The sequence below is a fragment of the Elephantulus edwardii genome, unplaced genomic scaffold (genome assembly GCF_000299155.1).
Source record: "Elephantulus edwardii isolate Elephantulus edwardi_28Jun2011 unplaced genomic scaffold, EleEdw1.0 scaffold00004, whole genome shotgun sequence".
Taxonomy (NCBI): Eukaryota; Metazoa; Chordata; class Mammalia; order Macroscelidea; family Macroscelididae; genus Elephantulus; species Elephantulus edwardii.
In genome coordinates, this window is record NW_006399754.1 from 15,856,442 (window position 1) to 15,863,503 (window position 7,062).

The 7,062-nt window shown below is 40.0% G+C and overlaps 1 protein-coding gene across 1 annotated transcript in view; it reads left to right on the plus strand.

The window, feature by feature from the left end:
* UGGT2 (UDP-glucose glycoprotein glucosyltransferase 2) overlaps positions 1–7,062 on the plus strand; it is a gene marked incomplete at its 5' end in the record, with an annotated part of 150,340 nt that overhangs the window by 5,670 nt on the left and 137,608 nt on the right. The window lies entirely within an intron of this gene.

Here is a 7,062-nt window from a genome sequence, read left to right on the forward strand (position 1 = left end):
AGAGCACGAAGTAGTCTGGGTTCCCCCCCCACCCCCACCCCACCCAGGTGCCTGTCGGGGCCTGGGTTTCAGCTGTCCACACCACAGCAGTGGGCAACGAGCTTAAAGCCCGTGATGGCTCTGGGCACTGACTCTCACCAGTGGCTATGGATGAAGTCACAGGCGATTTTCAGCCAGCGCCTGCAAATATAAGACTTTTATACTTTATTATAAGGAAACTCATATAATTGGTAATGTTTAGGTTTTATGTAATGATCAAGTTGATATAGAAATTATTTCATGATATTTTTTATTTTACTAGATTACTTTGAAGCAGTATTAGTTTTAACAGCATAGCATTGTATTACCATAATCCTTTTCACGTGTTTACTGCTTATGTTTTTCTTATCATATCTGATAGTTCAATGTTAAGTTCTACTTTCTTGCAGCCACACCTCTATATTCAGAGAGTTTTATGGCTTTAGTTTTCACGCTTATAGATTTTTGCGTTTGAATTGGTTTTTATGTGTGACATGAGGCACGGATCCTGTTACATTCTTCTTCATATGGACATTTTCCCTGCACCATTTATTGCAGAGTCTCTTCTTTCCCCTTTGAGTGCACTTGAGTGGACAAGAAATGTTGTCAGAAAACACTTAACCAGAGATGCTTGGATTTCTTTCTGGACTCAGAATTTTATCCCATTGGTCTATATATTATTTTATAGAGTTTCAGTCACTATAGCTTATATATGTTGTTGTTGTTGTTTTGTGGAATTGAAACTGACTTACAGCTGACACACCCATGCATTTTCAGAGGCAGTAAATTGCAAGGAAAGAAATTACTTTCTCCTGGAGAACAGCTGATGGATTCAAACCACACACATTGGAGTTGGAATCACAGCTCCTTCACACTAAGTTAGCTGTCTGTGTTATGCTTCAGAGTCAGCATGTAGAAATGAATCATCCTGCTTTCTTCTTTAAGATTACTTTAAGTTGCAACCAGAGATACCCTTTGACCCAGCAATTCCACTACTGGGAATATATCCCAAAGAGACCATAACTGACATCCAAGCAGATATATGCATACCCATATATATCGCGGCTTTGTTCATAATAGCAAGGAGTTGGAAACAACCCAGGTGCCCATCAACAAACGAATGGATTGAGAAGCTGTGGTATATTCACACAATGGAATACTATGCTGCATTGAAAAACAAGGAATTCATGCAATATTATTCAAAATGGGTGAGCCTGGAGGACATAATGCTGAGTGAAATATCTCAGTCACAAAAGGACAAATATTGCATGGTGCCACTGCTGTAAAATGGGACTGATATAAGGGTTGGGGTAAGACTGAGAAAAACTGGACAAATAATGTATACTGCACTGAAACAGATGACGGAGTGAATAATTTAAAAACGATATATGATAGAGTATTATGGTTATTACAGGAGTCCACAATTAAGGTTGCATAGTGGAACGTACTTGGGGCGGTGGGAGGGGCGTGGGGGGATTGTGTACCAGGGAGGGAGTGTTTCTCTTACTTTTCAAAGAGAGGAGCGAACTGGGGGGAAAGGGGGAGGGCTGGGCAGGAAGAGAAGCACAGCAATGAATGAATGGAAATTCAAAATCTCTGTAAATGTTCACTAAAATTATTTTAAAAATTATTAAAATTTAAAATAAAGAAAAAATGCAGAGTGTGGGGGGAGAGAGATTAATATTAGAGGTTCCTTACTCTTTTACCACTTCCCAAACAACATACCTCTGGAAACTCTATGAACTTTGATAAATGTTAGTAGTTACAGAAAGGCTTCAGGCCTTTTGTTCTTAGGGTCACCATGAGTTGTGCTCAGTTCGACAGCAATCAACAACAATAACGCTTCTGTATAAATTGGAGAATTGATTTTCACAGTTACAAAGGAAGCTGTTGAAATTGTGATGGTGATTGCATTGAATGTATACATTGCTTTAGAATAGGTATTGACATCTTTACTATATTGATCTTTCCAGTCCATGAACCTCAAATATCCTTCTCTTTATTCTAGTCTTCCCTAGTTTCTTAGTGTTATTACTTTGCAGTTTTTTGTACCTGGTTAATTTACTCTTTTTTGGATTCCATTTTAAATGGTAATTTACCTTACTTTCCTTTTCAGCTAGTTTATAGAATCCCTTCTTATTTCTGTGTGTTGAGTTTGACCTTCATCTTTTCACTGAATTCTGTTGCCTGTCTTATTGTATCTTTGAAATGTTATATGTATATGTGGTGTTAGAATTTTGAAATTTGGCTTTTGTAGCCATTGCATTAGCCCCCACTAGTCTCCAAATCCAGCTTCCAAGCTTGTTTTTAATCAGGGATCTCACCAAATACTGTCTACCATGGGTAACCATCAACATATTTGACACATCAGTGTCACAGTGTTTAGCATCATAGCAACCACGAGTTACCTCTGTACAGCAAATGGACAGGCCTGTGCTGTACCACTTAGTAGAATGTTTGACCCAAAACAATTAAAACCAGGCCTGAGGGCCGCAGATTAAAATCTGGCTTGGTAGCATAACTTTCTATCCACTAGGCCAAGAGAGCTCTCTATGTTGTTGTTAAGTACTGTTGAGATTAAAACAAGCTTGGAAGCAGCAGTGGCATCCATTTCCAAAATAGCTTGCCTTCAGAAACTCTATAAACTTGGAGAAATTTATTAAAGTTATACAGGTGTTCAGGTCTTTTGTTGATAGGGTCACTATGAGTCGTCTACGACTCAACAGCACTTAACAACAAACAGTCTCCGACTACCTTAACTGCAGACATATGATCTTGCAAATAAATCATCAGTAGCTGTGGGGTCATTATAAGAGAGCACTTTCCACATCGTGAAAAAAGATGGTGCCGGTAGTGGAGAGATGGTGGCAAAGTGTAACCAGAGGATCCCTAAAGATAAAGGCCACAGTTAAAGGTTTTGCTTGCTGTATGATTGAAGGAAAAGCTGACTTCTAAGGGCTCTGAGATAAACTTTGCTGTATGATTGAGGAAACCAGAGGCTTCCTATATTTGTGCTATTGCACTGAGCCTGGACCTTGACTAATTGAGGAATTGTGCTTTATTAATCTGGCTTGGGACTACTAGGCTAAACCTACGCTTGCATTGTGAGATATTCTTGGCCTCCCCCACACTTCAGCCTATTTTCCTAGTAAACTTCACAACTGTGAGTAAAGTCTCTGAGTCTTGGAACCAACAGTGGACTGGGTGATGTGTACAAAAAGGCGCAGGAGCATGGGAGGTGGCATGTCTGACGTCGTAGCTATTTTGGTACTATGAATATTAGTGATGGGGACAGTTCTCCCTTATGAAGTGGGTAGAAGTCAGACTCAGCTACCCCAATGTCATATCACTTCTTATACAATATAGAGTGATATCATTTATAAAAGAGGTAGTTTTTACTCCTCCTTTCTGTACTGGATGTTTTTTATTTACTTTTCTCTTACCTAATAGTTCTGGCTTAGTCAGCAGAATGATTTTGAAAAGGAAGATGAGAGTGGGTGTCCTTATCTTGTTCATGATCTTAAGGGAGAAATTCTTGGGCTTTGTCTTTTAAATGTGATGTTAGCTACATTACTGCACTCCTTCTCACCTCAATTACAGAGGCCTTGTGACGTGTTTTATTTCTGAAAGAACCAAATTCCCCTCGGCATTGGTCTCCTGCCCCTGTATTTTGGTATTTATTTTACCCTTTATGTTTTAAATTGGTCTGCCTTAAAAGAAAGAAAACAACAAAGAAATGAACATCCTACAAAAAACAAACAAAAAAAACCCAACAAAACGTTATAGCATTTTGTGTAAAAGAATTTAAATTTCCAGCTGATTTTAAGGATGATTGATTGATAATCTTTAGAACAAAGACTGTGCTCACTGAAGAATATGATTTGTTTGTTTGTTTGTTTGTTTGTTCAGGTTGACTTTATTACCCTTTAGAAATGTTTACAGTTTTTCAACTATGTTGTTGTTCTTGTTGGGGGCTCTTATTTAACTCAGCGTTTAGGTTGATACGACTCACAGCAGCCCTGTGAACAACAAACAGATGTAAACCCTTCCTGTCCTGCAGCATCTTCTCACTTCCAGACACACACACCCAAGCCCCTGTGTCAGTCTCTGGTTGAGGGTCTCTCTTTGCTGACCCTCCACTTTTCCATGTATGATGTCCCCCTCCAAGGAAGATTCTCAGTGAGGTAGATTGATACAGTGGCTGTGGCAATGCCATGAGGTGTCTGAGATGGCAGGGTTGGCTCAGAAAAGGACAGAGTTCAGAGCCACTGGTCAGTGGCCTCTAACAACAACAATATTATATACTTAAGATGCCAAATGGAATCACTATATAACTATGAATAAATGATTTAACACGTTGCCGCACGGTTTTAAATTGATTACCGTGCTTAGAAACACATTTTGCCATCGTTTGTGGCAACGTGTTAAAAATACATAGACATCTATTACTTGCTACCCTGTTAAACCTCGTCACTGTTACTGGACTGAGATGGTACCTCGGTGTGGTTTTGATTTGCATCTCTCTTATTGCCAGTGATTTGGAGCATTTCATGTGTCTGTTTGCCATTCGAATATCTTCCTCTGTGAAAATTCTTTCCATGTCTTTTGCCCATTTTGTATTTGGGTTATCAGACTTTTTCTTGTGGAGGCTCAGGAGTATATTACCAAATGTTTGTTTCCAGTCTGTAGGTTTTCTTTTCACTCTGTTTGAAAAAGTTTTTGATGTGCACAGGGATTTAATCTTTACAAGGTCCCCAAGCATCAATTTTATCCTTTTTAGATTGTGCATTTCTGGTTGTATTTGGTAGATTTGTATGAGTTTTGTGAATAAACTAGTAAAGGGAAAATTAGATAGATAGATAGATAGATAGATAGATAGATAGATAGATAGATAGATAGATAGATAGAGAGAAGAAGATGAGAGTCAAAATTCTTTACTGCCAAAAAATGGGGGGAATCAATTCACTGCAAAAGAGGGCAGAAATGGAGGTTGTAATTGCTGTTGTTAAGTGCCCTCGAGTTGCATATGACTCATAGCGACCCTGTGAACCCTGTTCATTGAACCCTGTTCTGTAACTATCATCGTTTCTCTAGTGTTCATAGAGTTTCTAAAGATCTGTTATTTAAGAAGTGGATGCCAGTACTGCTTCCAACTCTGTCTTAATCTAAGAGCCATGCTACGGGTAACCATTACGGCATTTGACACACCAGGGGCACAGCATTCAGTATCACAGCAACCCCAAGTTATCTCAGTATAGCACACAGACAGACAAGTGCTGTACCACTTAGAACAGTGTTCTCCCCAAACACAGTTAACACCAACAGACTTTTAAATACAAAGGTCCACCCACCAGAACCTGATTGACCTAAACAAGAGGTTTCCAGCCTCCAGCTGATTATTAACTAAATCCAGGCAACCAGTCAGCTGACACTTGGTTGTTAACAAAATAAAAAATGACCAGCAATTTACAGCTGACTTTCTTTTAAGTCAAGACAACCTCCCCTCCAGAATCCAGCTGCTTCCTACAGGATTCTCCAAACTGAAGACTTGGGGCCCAGATGACTTAACTACCAAGGCCCACCCACCAGGTCTCTAGTTTGGAGGCTCCTGTGGGAAGCAGTTGGATTCTGCAGGGTAGGTTGTCCTGATTGAATTGAAAGTAGGGAGTAATGGAGGTAATGTGGAACAGAAAAATACATTCTTGATAGTACGTTTCTCCAGAACAGATGGGTTGTTGTAGGTGCCATCCTGTGCACCGTGACTCATTGCAACCCTGTGAATAACCGTTGAGAACCTTGCCTCATCCTGTACCATCCTGACAGTCTCTGCCATGCTCAAGTCCATTGCTGCAGTCGCCGCGTCACTGTCATCACTATGTGTCTGAGCTTAAAATACCTGCCAGCTGACCGCATTCCCTTGATTTTAAGTCACTGAACTCTTTCGCTGAAGTTAAGCCAATTTGCTTTCAAATTGGTTTTCTTCCCTATTTCCTTTCAAATTCTGTATTATTTTCTTCCCCATTGCTTATTTCAACTACTCTGTGCTCCTCGGTGCCTATTTACTTCTGATTTTATCTCTATTTTTCTAGTGTCATCTTCTTACTAGTTCTTGTCTCAAGTTTTTCAAAACTGTTTTCATGTGCTTCTGGGATCACCTCATTTCCGAGATCTTTGTCAATAGCTCCGAAGAGACTGAACTTTCTTGCCCTAATTGCAAGCTAAGGACTCTTACTTCAGAATTTCAAGGATTAGACAGAAGACTTGTGATTCCTAGCTCTTAACTGGAAGACCTTATAACCACTAAGGACAGTGTTGCAAGTAGGTTGTATTCCGCTTTTAATAACCATTGTAATAAACTCTCAGACCATCATCTTTCATAGGACCAAAGGTCAGGCATCTAACTGGGAGGAGTTGAATCATCAGTATCCAGCAGCTAGCATTTGTGTTACGTCTGTGTCTCATCTTCTGCCAGGTGAACTGGCCAAAGTTCTAATGATGTGTCCGTCTTCTGAGTGGAATAATGACAGATTTCCGTTCTTTCTCACTCAGTGTTAAATGTGTCTCTCTTCCTTTTGTCTGAAGGAGGTCAAAGCTTCTTCTAACCCGGAAGAGGACATTGGACTTGTTAGAACATGTGGTTTTGAGGTGAATAAAGAAAATTTGTAAGGTGTTCCACTTGCATTGAGACTTAACAAGAAAGTTAACAAATAAGGCATTATTCAGACAGGTGTCTTTGAAACTGCTTTGCAGTTGTTGGCCCGTAAGTCAGACTTCCCTTGTCCTTTATTAACAGGCATGGACATGGATGTCCAGTTTTGTTTGATCAGCTATCCAGTTAGTTCAATATTTCTGCTGTTAATTTCTAAGGACTTTTCTCTAACTCTGTTACTTGGTCCTGAGGGCCAGAGATCTGTGTGCCTGTCAGCATTTTATATTTGTCACTATAAGTACCAACAACAGCAACCCGGCCAGAGAGGGAGGGAAGGAGGCGTCACTGGGCAAGGTCACCTCGGATAACAGCAAAAGGAGGCGTCTTCCAGGTCA